The sequence below is a fragment of the Molossus molossus genome, unplaced genomic scaffold (genome assembly GCF_014108415.1).
Source record: "Molossus molossus isolate mMolMol1 unplaced genomic scaffold, mMolMol1.p scaffold_m16_p_4, whole genome shotgun sequence".
Taxonomy (NCBI): Eukaryota; Metazoa; Chordata; class Mammalia; order Chiroptera; family Molossidae; genus Molossus; species Molossus molossus.
Window position 1 is genome coordinate 122,898,746 of NW_023425377.1, and position 20,007 is coordinate 122,918,752.

The window sequence follows — 20,007 nt, forward strand, 5'->3', positions numbered from 1 at the left end:
GGTTGTGTTCACCGCTTCCCTAGCTCCAAACACACCTCCTCGTGTAAAAGGCAAAACTAATATTTACAGCCGTCGAGGAAATGACACGTAATCAGTGCACCAGGGAATGTATACAATCAGTACCCTTGACTGCAATAATAACCTGCGCTTCCGTAAACACCCTAGTTTGCACCACTCCTGCCCGTCAATTTCCACGCACTCTGTGGAGAGCAACTGGGCTCTCTCCCTTGTCACCACCATTGCCCCCGCTGGCTTGACTGTCAGTTTGCTTTGCAGAGACCCTGACCCATGAAGCAGATGGCACAAATATTGCACATGAGCGTTTAACCCTTGTCAAGAAATTAAGAAACCAAGGTACACATTTTACTGGCATTTTGATACATGCATCAGTCATAATTGAGTTCTGTTAGAATTATGGAGGATTTGAAATCCAAGTAAACTCTGATTACATGGACACATTTTAATATCCGAGCTCAGAAAACTGAGGATCAGATCCTGTGACCTTGAGCAGCACCAAATCTTTCTTAATTCACAAGCCAGTGTGAGACAGAGACATAGAGTGAGAGCCGTCATTTCAAAGCAACTCTGATTCTGTTAGTTACCACTTACACTTGTATGTTAATCTCCTCAGCAGCTGGTTACAGACAGAAAAGGTTTTTTTTTTAGTGATTTTTTTAGAGAGAAAGGGAGGGAGAGAGACATCAATGTGAGAGAGAAACATTGATCCGCTGCCTCCTGCACGCCCCCTACTGAGGATCGAGCCCACCACCCAGGCATGTGCCCTGATGGGGAACCAAACCGAGACCTCTCAGTCCATCTGACGGTGCTCAACCCACTGAGCTACACGGGCTGGGCCCGAAAAGTTATTTTTTAAATGATCAACAATTCCCCAGTTTATATCTATCAAATCATCTTACAATAATCAGCAGTTATAATGAGATTATAGAGGAAGTGTAGGTATCGGGTTCAAATCCTTTCATTGTTACTAATTAGCTCTTGAACACATGGACATATGTGTTGAAGCCTTCTAAAAATAGTGAACATTTTCAGTTATAATTAAAATGCAAAATAGTTCCCAACTTTCATTTTTAAAACAACTGTTTTAGACATATTTTTTATTATAGCTAACAGAATTCACACGTTGGATTAAGGAAACTCATGTTACTGGCAAAAGAAGATTGGATTCAAGAACAGTCTTGAATTTTGTGATTGGAAAATTTTGGATAGTCAAGATTCGGTCAGAAATGGGAATCATTGTTTTGCACTCGTCTCAAAACGCAGGTGCCTACGATCTATCTTAACGCCAAGGGCTTCAGCTTAGCAAGCTGTCTCCATCACGTGACAGAAGAGTGGTCATCTGCCGGCCTGCCTCCTGCCTGGCCCCTGGCTGCAGAGACCTGGCCGGGGCAGGGAGGTGTGCTCTGAGCGATGGTGCTGTCTCCTCGCACGCCCTGCAATATTCTTCAGCTCCACTCAAGCCCCCTTACATAGCAGCACAGGACTCGGGCAGATCAGCACAACTCCCATTCTGCCTGAGAAGCCAAAACCGAGCCTGGGAGGGAGCCGAGGGTCCACAGTCGGCCTGGCCGGGCACTTTCTGCTGACGGTATGACGGACCCGAAACGGGCTGGCTGGAGGAAGGTCATGCCCAGTTGCCCTGAGCTTGGGCCCCCGCGAACCCACGACAGTCCTGGGAGCTGTTTGTTAAGGGATGTTCACACTACGTGGCAAAAGGATGCGGACCCCTTGCACTACTATGTATTAGCTCAGTTTAATGACCTGTTGATTAGAGCAATGACTCTCAATGAGCTATGTCAAAGGTTAAAATAATCTCCGTGACAGTGTCTGGGACAGATTAGGGGCCGAACAAATGTTCCAGGGAAATGGCTTTCTCCCGAAGTACAGACTCAGGAGGAACTTGATCCCCAGATTTGACTCGGTTTTAGGGCTCCTTCCGTCAATAAGCCCGAAGGTACTTTCTGGACCGTTCTCTTCACCGAACAGTGGAGCAGGCGGCACAACCTGGCCAGGCCCAACATCTCGTTGCTGACACAGTGGCTCTGGCTTGGAAAACACATTACAATGTCAGCCAAGATAGATACGTTTTTAAATATTCCGAGTCACTAACTATGTGGTGTCGCCGTTCCAGATTCCCTGTAGCTGGAAGTGGCCGACTGCGGCGTTGGCGACAGCGGCTCCTGAGCCAGGCCTGGCAGCGAGCGGGGTTTTGAGAAGATGCTCGGCGAACACGGGCTGGCTTGTGGCAACATCCGAGCCGGTTGGAGCCGTAACCCAGGTGCAGGGGAAGCTCTGGACAGCAGGACGGGGTGGGCAGCGCCGGTGCCGGGGTCCAAGCACGCACCACCGCGCCGGAAGGACTACTGTAAGTGTGCCCGGTCTCTGACGCACATGGTGCTGGATGGGTCTCTGTCACCGCGGGGGCCTGCAGTTGGAGCTCCGACCCCGCTGGGTCGGGAGGACATTCACGGCGGCTGGGACAGAAATAGAGCAGGAGCACACACCCGCTGACCCTGAGAAGGACCCCTTGCAGCTGTCCTTCCACATCCCCACAGTAAGGATCACAGTCCCAGCAGGAGCTCTCGAAGGAAAATTGAATCTCCGCAGAAGTGAATCTGAAAACACACGCGTTTCCTGCCCAGAGGCAATAGTCCCTCCTCCCACACATGCCCTAAGCTTACCCCTGAGGTACACGGTAGGGTACAGGCTTCTAACCCTCTCCAAAGGACACACTGGAGATGCCTACGTTTCCTCCAGGGAAATCCGAGTTCCCAAGGAAAATCACAGCCCACGGGGAGTGTGGACCGCGCCACAGAAATACCACAACATAATGCCTGATTCAACAAGGGAAGTTCGACGAGTCCGACGGAGATAAGGGATATAACACGGGCATATTTGAATCTTCAAAAATTAAAGACAGATCATTAAAATATGAAGCAGAAACAAGAAGCAATAAAGAACAGTTTTTAAGGTATAGTAGTTAAAATAACTCAGTAGACGGGGTGAATTGCAGCTGAAAATAACCTGAAAAATATTCCATTGACTCTTTTTCAAAATAGAAGTTGATATGTGACATAAAAGCAAATTGATCAAGAGGTCTATTGAATATGTCCTGGAAGGTGAGAAAAAATATAAGTAAATATAAAATAAATCTGACAAATGAGGTCTAATAACATCCGAAAACGAGAAGGACCTAATGTTTCAGACCGAAAGATGAACAAGCAAGCCAAACAAAACTGATCAGTGTTTACACTACACATTATAGTGAAATTCAAACCATTAAACACAGATTAAAAAAAAAAAGTGTCAGAAATCACCTACAAAGGAATAGGGAAAGCACCTTCTCCACATTATGTTTGGGTGAAAGAAGACAATGAAGCAATATTTCTCATGTGTTGAAGGAAAAGAACTTCAAACTCACAATTTTACAAAAAGCTACATCATCAGATCCATCTGGAGCCGCGGTGAATCTGTTATCAGGAGCACACTAAATTCTCAGAGAGCCTAGCAGAAACAGACTCTCTTTGATAAGAGTCTTCAAAGACGTATTTCATCAAGAAACCTAAGTTCAAAGGATGCCACGAGACCTGGAAAGGGATGACGAGTGAAGAACTTAGAGCAGCTAAGGTATCTAGACTTGCAAGAAGGAAAGGAACTGGGAGCAGGGACGAGATATGAGGAGAAAAGAAACAGGCAATAGTGGAAATGGGCGCAGACGTCATGAAGTCGGGGCTGTGACGAAGCCGCCTAAGGAAAGAAGGAAGAAGCTAGAGAAGGAGGGTGAGGGGAAGGTGAGGTGGATCATGATGAAAATCCTATGTAGGAAGACCCAGATTAGTAACACTGGAGGTTTGATCTTGTGTCACAATGAAAAACAAAGCTAGAAAAATGAGGGGCCAGCGGGTGAAAAATACAGAATCCCAAACTGAAAAGCAAGGTTTTTGAATGCTTTTGAGTAGGGAACTAATACAATTAAGCTATCTTTTAAAAAGATAACTTGAGAAGCAGCATTTTGAATTGGTTGACGGGAGAGAAGCCAGGCAGGTTAAGAAGGTATTAAAACAATTTGATCAGCCTGGCTGGTGTGGCTCAGTGGTTGCTGGTTTGATTACCCAGGGCACATGCCCAGGTTGTGGATCTGATCCCCAGTGGGGGAGAATGCAGGAGGCCGCCAATCAATATTCTCTCTCATCGATGTTTCTCTCTCTCTCCCTCTCCCTTCCCCTCTCTCTAAAACCAATAAAGAAAAAATACTTTTTCAAAGCATTAAGGCTGAGAAAAAGTCAAATACTTCTGGAAATAAATGTTTCTTAAAGTACATGGTCAAAATCACACTAACAGGAATAACTTGTTTCTTCATCTAAGACTTGTCACATAACTGGGCTTCCTTCTCGGATAAATCAGTGCAAGGTCACGGTTCTGGCTGGTCAGGTTCCTGCACCGACCTGAGAATTACCCATCACCCCTCAGAGGAATGAACCCCCATCAGCTCCCTCGAGCAGCCTGAGTCTGAGCGGAGGAGAACCCTCCCCAGCTCAGGGCTAACCCTGAGGGGTCTGAACAGACCCCATCCAGACCTGCTCAGGAACACGTCCTCCTGTGGGGGTGTGGGCGCTGACAAGAAAGAGCCGTGGACAAAGGCGCCTGAAAGAGGAGAGGACAGGAAAGGAAGAAGCATTGCAGAGAAGCAAACCGAATGTGAACTTTCCTTCTCTCGGCTTGAAAGTGAGATGAACTTACATTTGTTTATCCTACAGAATACTGGTTTTGTGAGATCAATCAGTTCCTTTAGCAGGAAAAAAATGTGTAATAACCTCATTCCAGTCCACTGTGGGTTTTGTTTGGAGAAGATGGAAAAGGAGGAAGGTAGTTAGGATAAGAAAGGTGCTATGGTCTAACTGAGCCCCTTGCCCCCCCATCCCCGTTATGCTGAAGCTCTGAATCCCGATTTGTGACTGTACTAGGAGACACTGCTGTTAGGAGACAAGGTTAAATGAGGACATAAGGGCGGGGCCCTCATCCAACAGGATTGGTGGTCTTATCAGAAGTGGAGGAGAGATATTTCTTTCTCTCTGCCATGTGAGGACCCAGTGACAAGAGAGCAGCCGGCAAGCCAGGGAGAGAGCTGTCACCAGAGACTGACCACACGGCCACCCTGGACAGACTTGCAGCCTCCAGAACTATGAGCAAATAGATGCCTGTGGTTTAAGTCACCCAGTGTTTGCTAGTTGGTTAGGGCAGCCCTAGAACTAATACAGGAGATAAACCCAGGACGTGTTCTGTATGACCTCTGTCCTTGATCTTAGAGAGTTTCTGCTGAAAATGAAAATATGTGATCACTGACCAACTCCACTCCCTAATGCACAGTGTGTCTGAGAGCTGCACTGTATTTGAAGCCCGTGGAAAACTGTGCTGCGTCACACACCAAGAGGGAAACGCATGTAGACCTTTGTCTACCTCAGTGCCTGATATAAAATGTCAGATGCCTTATTAACTCGGTAGGTTACAGAAACAGGTTTCCATTTCTCTTCAGACAGAGTGGGAAGGAGAGGGAGAGAGAGACATCCATGTGAGAGAGGCACATCGATTGGTTGCCACCTGCACAACCCCCGGGGACGAACCACAACCAAGGTACGTGCCCTTGTCCGGAATCAAACCCAGGACTCCCTGGTCCGTGGGCCGATGCTCTCACAGCTGAGCCAAACGTAGAAGCGAGTAATTTTCCCAGCCTGCTAGAACTCAGTGGCTACATTGTATCACCAGACTGTCCGTGTGGGTGTGTCTGCCCGAAGTTGGGAAACATGTTGCTTCATGTCAAACGCCTTTACTGTATCCCGGGAAAGTGCTGGTTAGGATCCCATGCCTGGCACAACTACTCACCACGCAGCATGACACCATCGTAAATATTTTGTAAAGTCGTATGCATAGTGTCAGCACACACTTTATTTTTACTTTCTTTGGCAGGAACTTATAAATATATATATATATATATATATATATACACACACACACACACACACACACACACACACGTATATATACACACATATATATATGTATATATACACACACATATATATGTATATATATGTTTTGCTCTTTTGCTTGTCTGATAGGATTCTCATTAAAATTCATCTTTCACAGTGAAATAAAATACTAGCAATATAAAAAATTTTAAAGTTAGTCTTTTTTTCTCCAGTTCAGGAAATTTGTGTTCGCTATTGAACACTTTAGAGAGGAAAAGATGGATCTTTATGAGCCATGATCAAAATTTATAGTTGATTCAGAATAAATGAACATATGGAAAATTAGAGTTTGCTACACATCTTATCACAGACATGCAGTCTCTAGTGTCACTAGTCCATGTGGTAAAACAGCTTACAACATTTTCTGTTATCTGTAAAAGCTACATACAGTTAGACAAATTAGATATTATTAGCACACTGGATATTCCTAAAAACCAAAAACAAATATATACAATTATAACTTATATTCCACCTTTTTGTGTGCTTTAAGTCAGTGATCATGGACAAGTTTCTTAACTTTTCTTTGAAGTTTAGATTATAATAAAGTATAATAGCTTATAGAATACTCTCGCTTAGATGCACCATGTTCCCAGAAGAGTAGCAGTCCTTGCTTTGTACATTTGGTGAATATATTTAAAATAAAACCTGTACCATTTTTGCATGTGTTAATTTAGCCTCCCTTTATTAGACTATACATTCTTTGACTGGAGGGATTATATTTTATTAATTCTTTTGCCCCCAAATCCAGCTCAGTAATTAACAACCATACTCTCAGTAACAGCCCATTGAATGAACAAATAAATATTCAGCAGAAACTGGGAGCAGGGTCTCTGGACCAGCCTTACTGTGTGGGTTTGATTCCTGGTTTTGCTTTCTGTGCCTTGGCAAATCTCTTCTGAGTGTGTGTGTGTGTGGGGGGGGGGGGGTGTAATAACAGAATTCAGTTCGTAGGCTTTATTGTTGATTTAATAATACTCATAAAACATTTAGATTACTGCTTGAATCTTAGTAAGGACTCAGTCAATATCTAGTATTCAAGACAGGCAACATAAAGAAAGATTAAACCGTATTTTTGCACAAAACTGTGCAACTAAACAAGGCAAAATGCTCCTGTTCATCTGTGCAGCATGCAAACCATTTGCACACTTTGTAACTCTAGACATGATCAGCTTTCGTCAACTTTGTTGTTTCTAATTGAGTTCAATCATCCATTCAACAATCTTTATTTGGCAGAATATAAAGTAAAAGCATGCTGGCCTTTAAGAAATTCACATTTCAGAAAAAGGTTTGATGAGGATACTCACAGAGTGATACATCTATGGAAATCCCCATTGGTGTTGACCTCAGCATTTTGTAACTATGTTCATACTTGTCTTATAAATAGAATCTGAATTCATTTACAAAAGAGGTATTTTATTGTTTTATATCCCCAACATTTAATAAATAAAGTATGACAAAACAATATATTTGTATAACATAATTGCTGGTGATTTGTATGAGGGATAAGTACAAAAAGTTGATTAATTAATGCTTTTAAAGCAAGGAGTTACTTAAAAATACATGTTCAGTTCACATATTTAAATTGAATTATGGATGAGAGAAGAAAAACTAATTTGCCTACATTTTAACATGAAGTGGAGGACTTGCCTTGAGTAGGGGTGTCCTATTCATGTTTTATAAGGTTTTTCTTATATAAATGGTAGTCATAAACTACTAATTAGAATATTCTATATCTATTTCTATAATTATAACATACTAATAAAACAATCTAAGTGAAGAATAACTCTAGATTTTGTTTGCTTGGTTGGTTTTTCTGATTTCTTAAATAAGTTCCACCCTAACGATCTAATTAAACAAGAATGCTTTTAGTTATTTGCTGTGTTTTAAGTATCATTTCTTTTTTCTTTATTGCTTTTAGAGAGAGAGGAAGAGAGGGGGAGAGAGAGAGAGAAACATCCATGAGAGAGAACGTCAATTGGCCGCCTCCTGCATGTCCCCCACTGGGGATCGGGCCCACAACCTGGGCATGTGCCCTGATGGGGAATCAAACCGGCAACCTCTTGGTGCCTGGGTTGATGCTCAGTCACTGAGCTACACAGGCCGGGCTATTTCCTGTGTTTTAAAAGAACACAGTTTTCTTAGATATAATGCTCTTTCATTTTTGCATGTACATCGTATCAATTATCAAGATGTTTAAGCGTCATAATTACTATAACAAATGCAACTGCCATAGTTTAAGGACCAGAGACGATGAACTCTTAGGGAACGCCCGAGTCAGCCTGCACAAACTTGGGGGCATGGGCATGTGGGTGCTTGGCCTGCCTCCTGCGGTTATCGCTGTAGAAAGAGGATGGGGAGTGTTAGTTCGGTTCTGTCCTCAAAGGTCTGTTCCAATAACTTCTATTTGCATCCAGTTGTCAGAAATCTAGAAATGTTTTACAGAGGAGCCGTTACTTAAGGTAGACGTAGGAAAAGGATAAAGATGGAAAAAGAGACATTCAGGGAGCAGGAAACAGCTGACAAGATAACCTCAAGTCAAGAAAAGGTGTGGCTCTGGGAAGAGCAGTCAGTCCAACTTGAACCTATGAAGGTTTTGGAAGAGTAATTCTCCAAAAGGTCTTGACTGTTGGGGCAGTCAGCAGACCTGAATTCCTAAGCAGGGCTGGGAATGGAAGATCTGTGAGCAGGGACGGTGTGCCACAGTGCCCCCTATCGGAGGGGTTTCTGTCTAAGATCCCCAGCAGACGCCCAAAGCCTCAGCTGGTAATGCCAAACCCTGTACCACAGCAACTCCTCACGTAGCATCATGGATAGAAAGGTTCTTGCAAACTGCAACTTTAAGAAAAACACTACAGTCCCGCCGGTGTGGCTCAGTGGTTGAGCCTCGACCCCTGCACCAAGAGGTCGCCGGTTTGATTCCCACTCAGGGCACATGCCCAGGTTGTGGGCCTGGTCCCCAGTGGGGGGCACGCAGAAGGTGGCCAATGGATGTTCTCTCTCATGGATGTTTCTCTCTCTCTCCCTCCCCCTCCCACTTCCTCTCTCTCTAAAAAAAAATCAATAAAGGGAAAAAAAACATTAAAAAGAAAAACACTGCAAATAAAACCAATTTTACCAGAGGCTAATAGACATAAATTGCAGCTATGTTTCTATGACGCATTTCTAGTTACAGAAATATCACCAAACTTCTAAATAAAGACCCAAAACACTTCTCATAGGAAACGCTGAAATGCACGTGAGCTATGCAGACATTACAGAGAGGTGAATAAATCACCAAGAGTGGTTTCCTGCCCTGCTGATTCGGTTCACTGTCGGGTGGCAGAGTCTCTCCCGGAGAAAACCCAGGGGCAAAGCGGGACCCTCCCTGCACAGGGCACCCTCCCGCCGCACCCACACTCACCCACTGATGGGACCGTGAACACACCTTCCTACCGCCGTCTGTGGATGTGAGGACCCCGGAGAAAGCCAGGCAGACGTGGGGAGAACACAGGTGGGCAAGAGGCGGTTCACAGTTGTGAGCAGGCAAAACAGAGTGCATTCCTGTCTTACTGTTAACTAATTACTCGTGTTACAACTGGAACCCGACCTTTGCCACCCCTGTATGCACCCCCCACACACAGCGGCCCCAGCCGGGGATCCATTTCTTCTCATCAACGTTCCAGGGAAAGAGGCTGGAGGCAAGGTCGCCAGCGAGGCCCCTGCCCTGCGGCGGGTCCTGCGGACGCCCGAGATGAGGCTAACGCCCTACACCGGGCACGGGGCACGGCAGCAGCCACACGCCGCGGGCGCACAGCAGCGTGTGCGTGGCCCCTCTCCGGAGCCCACGGCACCGCACTCACCCTTCTGCGGATGCTGCGGAGACAGGCACACGGGTGGGCTGCGTTTGCTCGTGAGGTTCCACGCAGACCCAGCCTCATTCCTTCTCCTTCCCCCCGGGTTCGCGTCGAGGCTCGTTCTCCCCGAGATCTCAGCAGCCGGCTTGTTTCTCTCCTTACGAAGTCACGAACTTCACGAGTGGAAGCGCATTTCCGAACCTCAGCCTCGCTGCTCTCGCACGTGGGGCCGTCGCGAAGGAAACGGGGTGGACTAGACCACGCACCGCCAGCTGAGGCGCGGGCCCGAGACCCGGGGGGCTGCTGAGGGCCTGCAGCTGGACACGCCGCAAAGGGCCGGTCACGCCCCTCGTGGGGTGCAGCAGGCCTCGCGAGATGTCACGCGCTGCGGAGCGGTGTGCAGTGTGGAACGAGGGACCGTTTATTTCTGGAATTTCCCATTGACTGTTTCCGGACCATGGTTGACCAGGGGTAACGAAACCGCGGAAAACACAACCGCAGGTGAAAAGGGGCCACTGGGCAGTAAGGATTAATCTTGTAGCAACAAAAATAATGTGGGTGGGACGAGGCACTAAAACCAAGATAATGAACAAAATGGTCGTCCTAGGAAAAGAGTAACGTTTTTGTTTCAGAAATGCTTTAAAGATGGATTTATGTTCCGTAATCTATGTTATAAATCTACATATACACATGCATACACATATACACATGCATGTACACCATACGCCAAAAGCCTAAATCCGATATCCATTTACTAAGTGTGATTTATTGATAATTATAGTATCAGCATTGTTCTAAATGATTTACCTGGAATAACCCATATAAGTCGCATAACAGCCCTGGAAGGTGGCTGCTGTCATATGTCATACAAGCTGAAGAAACAAGCAGAGAAATGCCCATGGTCACGCAGTGACTACATGGTGGAGCCTGGCTTTGAACTTGCACCGGGGCTTCAGCCCAGCTCTCAAACTCTAAACTACCAGTCCTTCCAAAGAGACAAGCAAGCAAAACAAAGTGAATTGGGGCTCATGCTTTAATAGAGGCCCACACTTGGGGGGATTTCACTCAGACACAGTCATCTCTCTATGCCATAGTGGTACCTGCTGCTCAGACCCCTCCACATTGTTCCCCCCTCTCCTGCCCAGGGTCCCACCATCCCCTGGAGTGATGCACCCTTTTTTCTTCCTGTAGAGTCTATGGCCCGACTTTAAAATCCAAAGGCGTGCCCTGATTGGTTTAAGTCATTCAGCAAAGCCTACCCTAATTCACTCGGGGATGGGCAATTGATATATTCGAAGTGATAAAATGTTGAGGAAACTGGCTTCATTGTTCTTCAAGAGAAAGAACAGAAACTGCTTTTCCCACCCCACCCCCCTTGGATATTATGGAAGAGGCCTTTGGCTGTGGTAACAATCTTCGCATCTTGTGGCCATGAGGAGCCCCGACTGCGCTGAAGATTTTATCTCTGAAGGCAAAGCAGAAAGGTAACCAGACCCTCATCAACGCGGCTCAAGTGCTCTGCAGTCCACAGATCCCCTGTCGGTATTAAGCCATTCTGAACCGAATTTTAGAGTATTTGCTACCAAAATTATTCTGATGCAGTTACACTTTCTTGTATCTAGACCAGTGTCACTTTATACCAGATTTGGGGAATTGTCCTTTTACGCTCTGACCACCTATTTATAAAAGACTACGGCATGGTACCCTTGATCCCACACTGATTTCTCTTTATCTGTACGGCAACAGTTTCGTGTTTGAACTGTACGGTCTCCTCTTTGTGGACCTGCATTCTAGCTAAAGGGTTTCCCTTCACACACTCCGGCTAGAACATTTGACAACTTATTATAGTTGAAGTTGTGGGTTCCGGAAAAAGTATGTCAAGGACACTAAGTTTAGTCATCTGGGTCACAGAAGAAATTGAATTCATATTCACTAGTTTTATTAAATTAAATGTTAACTTACATTGATGTTATGTCTTGTAATAAATTCGTGGTTTCTGATTTTATAGCTCTTTAATTTAATTATTCCATAACTTGCTATAGATTGATATAAATTTTTATGTCTATTATCCTTGCAGTTAATAGAATTGTCTCAATCCTTCAAAGGAATGTTGCTTTTAAACATTTAACTGGAGTAATCTAGAAGCATTGAGGTAATCTCCCCCAGAACACTTATCTAAAGCAAAGTCTACATTGTGGTACAGCGGTATGCATTTTAGGGTTAGGCAACTTTTAGGGTGATGAGACCCACTCCTCTTCCAAGAATTTTTATATCAAACCTCCAGACTCAACTATCCAGATTCTGTCCCAAAGTATAGAAATACGAGACTCAGGTTTAAAGCACAATAAAGGATCTGAATGAGTTCAGAAGGCCAATGCCTTCTGCAGGCATTGAGTGTGTGTGTGTGTGTGTGTGAGAGAGAGAGAGAGAGAGAGAGAGAGAGAGAGAGAGCGCGCGCAGAAAGGGTAATTCCAGTTTATATGTTTCCAAAGCTCAATAGCCAATGTAAGAGAATACCGATGAGCAGATCTGACTATGAAAAGTTACAGTAATCTAGTTCCAGAGTTAATAATATTGGCCATACAGGGGGAATAAACAGCTTGTAAAAAAAAAAAAAGAAATTTCATTCTGAAGAAACTGTTAAAAGGTTTTTCAAGATATGTTTTTGGTTTCAGATGAAAGCATATGGAAACATCACATAGGACACCGGAGCTCTCCACCTGAGTCTCAGAAGCAAATTCTCAGTGAGGCGTACACATTTCAAAGACAGGTGATGAACAGATCCAGGTTATACTTTCCTTCTGACATTATGGTCATTAGGGTGGCTGAAGGAGCTTCATGCTTCAAGAACACTAGATCCTAAATAGTAAAAAACAAAAACAAACAAACAGACAAAAAATTCTGGACTCATAAATGTAAAGGAGGACCCCCCCCCCAAATCAAAACAAAATCTGCTACTTCAACTTGGCACCTCCCCCCACACACCTGTATTTAGAGTTGGAGCTGTAGACAGGAGAGGAGGAAGCACCATCTAAGGCACGTGCTCATAGTAGCCCAGCCAAAGTGCAGGAACCCTCAGGCCATGGCGAAGGTAGGGGTTGAGTCCCGGACTCCCGATTGATCTCGACCTCTCCCCCGGGAAAGGGAGCAACGCTGTCCCGGGTTTCTGGCAAATCCTGGCTGTTTACAAAGCAGACCAAAGAGGAAAGTGTCTTCAAAGGAGCCTGTGGAGATATGCAGATGAGCACCAAGTGAGCAGCAGACAAACCCAAGGGCAAAAGGAAAAACAGATTTCCAGCCCCCAACCCTAAAAGATGATGATAAAAATTGCAACACGATAAATAATGCTGACTATGACTATGGGTAAAGAAGTAAAGGCGGGCTCACACAGGAGCAGGTAGCGAGAGGCTATGAAGGGTGGCCTCAACTCTGTAGAAGGCGAAGTGGAAGTCCTTAGTGGCTGAACCAGAAGCTCGGCGAGGGGTCCATTCGCGGTGGGGAAGCGCCTTCTCCAGATGTGGCAGGTGGTGCCGGTCCAGTCCCCGAGCTGATGGTTCTGCTTCCAGCTCCTGTGTGCGCACAGGGAGCCAGGTCCTTCTCCCGGAGCCCCGGGTGCAAGGATTTAACGTGTATTCTGCTCATATACCAACAGTTACATTAACATCGTGGGGAACTGTCACTAGCTCGGCATGTGTCACGGGTGGAGCGGCGGACAGCACCTCTGTGGGGTGGGCAGGAGCCGCAGCTGTCTCTGCAGGGACACACCACAGCTGAGGCCGCGGCTCGGGGTCCGAGGCCGGGAGAGAGCAGAATCCTGCAAACGGCTGGAGTGAACTTCAAAAGCGGAAGGGCCTGGGACCGCAGGGGGAATGTGAGCACTGGGAAGCAGGGTACATGATGGCAATGGCTGTTAGGTCCCCGCTGTGCCCTGATGACTTTCTAGGTGTCGTGCTTATTTCCCGACTTTCCTTTGAAACCTATGAGGGGACTCAGCCTCCGCTGCAGAAAACTGGCTCTCAACATAAAAATTCTTTAAAGGAGACAGAAGCGCCCTGGCTGGTTTGGCTCAGCGGTTGGAGCATCGGCCTGCGGTCCCGCTAAGGGCACGTACCTCAGTTGCAGTTTGTCCCCGGCCCTGGTTGGTCGTGCGGGTGGCAGCCACTTGATGTGTCCCTTTCACGTCGATGTTTCTCTCTCTCTCTCTCCCTCCCACTCTATCTGAACAAAAAAATGGAAAAATGTCCTCAGATGAGGATAAAAATAAATAAATAACAAATAAAGGAGTAAGAAGCTGAAGAAAGAAAATCTTGATCTCTAAGAATCACCTAGGTTTTATTTGTTTATAAGGCTGTGTTGTCAAAAGGTAAAAATACCAGTGACCTGTTAGGTCTTTGTCAAGAAAATCTACAAGACAGAGGAAAAAGCTGGATGCAAGAAATGAATTGTGTAGAGCAATAAAATATCAAAACCAACATAAGAAAAAACCCTGGACGTCGTCTGGTGCGATATTCCTCCCTGATCGCAAATGACTTACGGAAGTTAGAGCAAATTGAAAATAAATACTTGTGGCAAGGTAAGAGAAAGGGAACAATAACACTGAAATATTTTGCTAGCTTATGTGTCTTTTAAATTGAAAACAAACAACCATAGATGACAGACTAATCAGATTTCTGTGGATATGATATTATTGCCTTTGAAATTGTCTCCAAACACACTATAGTGAAAAAAGTAAAAGTCACAGGACAATAGGAATGTGTGTTTGTTTGTAATTTTAGAATCAAACAGGTAATGTAAACAAATCACTCAAAAGTATTTTTTAAATGTCAGGTATAGCCCTGGCCTGTTTGTCTCAGCAGTTAGAGCACCGGCCTGCAGACCAGAGAGGCCCGGGTTCGGTTCCCGCTAAGGGCACGTACCTTGGTTGCAGTTTGTCCCTGGCCCCGTTTGGGGTCATATGGGTGGCAACCAGTCCATGTGTCTCTCTCACATCAATGTTTCTCTCTCCCTCTTCCCTCCTCTCTCCCTCCCATTCTATCTGAAGATAAATGCACAAATGTCCTCGGGTAAGGATAAAAAAATAAATAAATAAAAATGTCAGGTACTAAGTATAAATAATTAAAGGTCAATGTGTAAGTAGATAATGAAGCAGAAAAACATTGCTTATATTGCATCAAAGTGTAGCAGTCAGCAAGTTCTAAGCTTTCAAAGAGTTAGTTCATCCATAAAAACTAATTAAAAAATATTGATAGACAAATATATACACACATATATAATGTATATTACATATCATTACATTTATATTTTAGTATACATTATAGAGAGAAAAAAGTTGTACTACAGGATGATTTCTATCAGCATTTTATGTTCCTTGAAGAACTTCTTAACTTCATAAAAATTCATTTCTCTGTGGTATAAACATGACTCTATTTTGTTCTCATTCCCCCCAAAAATGTTGGCTGATTATAGCATTTTTGATTCAATAAATTAATTCATTTACCTTTCCTAAACTTGTTAGTCAAAGAACTGTCCAGGTTTATGGGGATAAGAAATGTGAACAAGTTAGATGAAAATATACAAACATAAAATGCTGTATATTACAAAACAAATAGATGTAGGAGTCTAATGTATTGTATGCTCCTATGTGAAATAATGATGTTGGTGTATATACAGACCCAGATATGAGTGAACCTAATTTCCTCCTTTGTTTTAGATTTCAGATCATTGTACTGGAAGAGATGAATAAAATATGTGACTTAGTTATGAGCCCAAATGAAGATTTCATGCACATAGCACATAGCAGACACAATTCTACCAAATATAAATGAAACAAAAACTAACTTTTAAAGGTTGCCAAATCCTTTGTCAGATGTAACTGTTTTTCTAAAGCCCTCATCTCTGTCTCTGTGAACCACCCATGTCTTGGGACATCTGTTCAATCTGTTCATTCCTCTGTGTGCCTGGTTCTTTTTCTCCCTCTGTGAACTCGCTTTCTTTTCATCTTGAAGACAAACCTGAAGTTGTACCACTATTATGCCCATCATACTACCAGAGAAAACAAGTCTTAGAGAAGGTAAGAAACGTATCCAATACTCCACAGGTAAGACTCTTGTTCAAAATTCCACAGCTCACCTGTGACAAACCCGGAGTGTGCCCAGGCTCGTGGGGAGTGTGCCTGGGTTTGCCTGGGTGCAGGTCTCGGGTCTCTGTCCCTGGATCCTCGCCACCCCTGTGACAGGACAGTCAGTGGTTACAGATGCAGTTAAGGGCGGGGCAGTTTCAAGTCAGGGTCAACTGCCTGGGGAAAAAATGCATTGACCAGTGAAGGCGCTCCATGACGGTGCAGGAATAATCCTGGAGATGCTATTTGAGGACGTGGAAGGAACAGGGAAATTGGAAACCAGGTGGAGAGGAAGAAAAGGAAGAGCGAAGGACAGGTCTGGGGTGTGTGGGGCGGGTGGTCACCATGTAAAGGCAGAATGAGTCAGGTGACAGCCCTGGGTCTAGAACAGGGAAGGGGCTCCATGCCTGTCTGAGAAGATGCTGAAGAGAAAGGGTTAGAGAAGCTGAAAGAGGATAAAGACCAAATCGCCAGAGTGACAGGGAAGATAAGGTCATTCACATTTCAAAGTGTCACATTTCAAAGTGCCAAAGGCTCTGGACAGCCAGCACTTGACTAGCTTCTAGCAGGACCATTTTATGAAGGGGAGAGTAGGAAACAAAAAAGGGAGGAAGTAGCCCTTTTTCCCCTCCTCCTCCTCCTCCTCCTCCTCCTCCTCCTCCTCCTCCTCCTCCTCCTCCTCCTCCTCCTCCTTGTTTCTTTTGGGAGACTAAAACAAGTTGAGATGAAAACTTAAGGGAATTAAGCTACTTTTAGGTGGGAAACAGGTTTAAGAAAAGAAAAGGTGTGTTTGGCTAATAGAGAAGAGACCCGGATACACTGAATATGGAGAGTGAAGTGGGGGGAGTTTAAAGGTCAAAACAGAGAAATTACACCGTCAGAGTGTTTACTGTTTCTTGTGATATCGATACCAATTCTTATTTTTATTTTATAGAGCCAAGACATTTATTAGAAAGGGGGATAAATAGTCCTGGACATTAAAAACATACAGTCGGTGCAGAATTCCTGTTTGTAGTTGACTGAACAGACAACTACCCTATTCCTAGAGGCTGTAAGAAGAAGCGTTTCCACTCAGTTCCTGAGGAAGAGGAAACTCAGGCAAAACGTGTTGTTTTGCAAATACGACTGAGTTCACAAACCAACAAAAAAAATTAGGTAGAAGGAGACACAGAAACAAGCAAATAGCAACAACAAACAGTTAACGCTGAACCTCTGCTCTCTAAAGACACATCCTGGAGAGAAGAAATAGCAAACTCTTGTGAAGGAGCTGGACACTTGTAAAGACTGTATTCAAACTCGGTCCCAAACCCCTTCCACTGGGTGTATCCTCTACTCTCTTCATTCTAGCCCCACATCTCTCTGTTAGATAGAACTAACAGTCCATCTCAGGATCCTTCTGTTTACGTAAAGCATCACAGATGTAAGACATCACTGCCTTAGAAGTAATGTGATCAGTACCGAGTACTCATCTGTCCGGGACCATCCCCTCACAGGCTTTGCAAACAGCCTCTGTTCCTGTTGGCTTTTCCCAGCTGTTGACAAAGGAAAAAACAGTTGATTAATGCTATGTTGATGTCAACAATCTAACTACAATTTAATGACACAGACAAAATTATGTCCAGTTTTATTGAAACTTTCGCTTTTGTTGACTGATAAAAAAATGTCCTCTCTAGTCTTAACGATATACCTGTCAAGGAAAAGGGTTAAACTACCTTAATTTATTTTCTGGGATGGGTTGTAAAAGCTTCATGCAAAAATCTCTTTGTCTAACATAGACAGAGGATGTTCAAACTGGGCCCCCACTAATTTGAACATTCCACAATCAATGTCAGTCTTGTTTTCCTCCTAACAGTCAAATACAGAAATGAACGAAAGGACAGTCATGTTTGCAATCGTGTTCCCAGACCGTCCTTCAGCCGATGTTACAATCATTCATGGCTCCGGAGGGAGTGGATGGTCCCAGGAAAGATCTATAAATAAGTTCTGCATCTTCCCCACTTCGCATGAAGGCCCAAGGACAGCTACCTCCCAGTCCGCTGATCTCTCATTGACATTCATGCATTAATTAAAGGAAGCACCTTTATGCAATCACAATTTTGGATTTTTGGACTGACAAATAATTTCTTCTTGATTAGTACATTTTAGGCAAACCAGTTCCCTGGAGAGAGAAATGATTAATCTCATTGCCTCCCGTGTGGGCAATCATCGTGTGTAAATGAGATGCGAGTCCACCTCTCTGCATTCCTAGAGTACGGACAGTGAGGAGCAGGAAAAAGAACCATCTTCTTTCTTGAATAGTAAGAGTGACTGTGTAGAGCCGGTTTCTTATGCTTATGGCCAAAATCCTGACTCCCTGTCAACAGTGATACAGCGAGGAACTCTGCTACCGTGAGTTATAAATGGACGCGTCTGTGTTCTAAATGCCTTCTGGGTGATGGTGGTGAAAGGAGCAAATCCATGCTTTTCTTTATAATCTGTAGGGTTAACTTTGCAAACCCCTAATTCTCACCCTGATTCTATCAAGGATCAAAGTTTTTGTTAAAGGCGTCTCCATCCCTCCTTAACGTCCTTGTGCGTGGAAAGGATTCTGCATCGCATGATGTGTTCATGAACAATACCCCGGAGGAAAGCTGGGTGTTCACTACAAGTAATGTGTATGGTGACTGGTCCTGCTTCCCTGTGCACGTGGCAAGTTAAAACTTGAAGTCGAATACGTGGTCCAACTCGAGTCGGCATAGAGCCTGTCTAAGTAAAACTGCGGCCAGTCGCAGGTAAACAAAATCTAGATGGATTGTAGCTTGCACAAACAGAGATGCACTTCTCCCAGACAAGCCTGTGGTACACGCGGGCTGGTACCGCAGTGGCTTTATCGATGTCAAGCTGTGAGGCCTGCCTCTGCTATTCTCATGGCCACAGAATGATTGCAAGAGCTCCAAACATCCCGCGTTCCTTTCACAGTCAAAGGCATAAAGAAGGCCAGGGGGATCTTGGTCAAAGAAGAATATAAAATTGTTTCGCAATTATCAGAAAGTAAAAATTCTTTCCCGTAAGTCATTGAAAATATGTCTGCCCAATTGCGTTGATCAGAATTGCATCCGTGGCAACCATAGGTGAAAAGCTAGGGACACACAGAACAGAAGGGGTTCAAACAGCTTCGGGGGCAAAAAAAAGATTTGTCTACCACGCGAATCTTCATAAGCATGCTTACGCTGTCCTCACTCTCAGCTCTATTTTCCTTTGGTACCTCATTCTCCTACTTTTAATGCATTGTATGTCTTGCTTCATTTCATGTAATTCTATGAATGCTCTTACGTCTTTTGAGAATGAGACACGGACCTATGTATTTAATTAAGCACAAACACATCCAAAGTAGATTTGTTCCAGCTGCTTCTCTATAACCCATTTCATAGAAGCTCATTTGAAAATCTCTATTGGTTTAATGTCCACAGACATCGATGAAAATCTGTCTGTAATGCTGGAGTCAATATTACAATAACAAATTGCATGGATATTCTACAGTTTGTGAATAGCAAAGAACAACATTCTTTCACAAGGTAGCGAGGTTTGCAAATATTGTATCTAAATGGTTTGGTAACGGGAACATTTTCATTTTGTTTTCTTTCATCCTTGTTCGCTGAGCCCTGGGGAATCATCACTGAGCCATGAGATTACTGGCCCAGGAAACCGGCCGCTGTGCACCACAGGCTCGTAATTCAGCGAAGCGATGCAGGGACACACTCCCGCCCTCCCCCGCCCGCATGGTTGCTGCATTTTGGTGGGTAATGGTGTGGGTTTGATACCACAGCAGGCGATCAAAGCACAGAGGGAGAAAAAGAGGATACAACACAACTTGTGGGTTTTTTTGTTTTTTTTTTAAAGATATCTGATATTTTGTCATTCGACTGATAAAATAGAAAGTTATAAACACTGTAAAAATCAATTGAGAGGAGAAAAATAGCCCATAGAGGGTTAGCAATCTGGCAAAAAGTTCTAAGGAACTACATGTTAATAA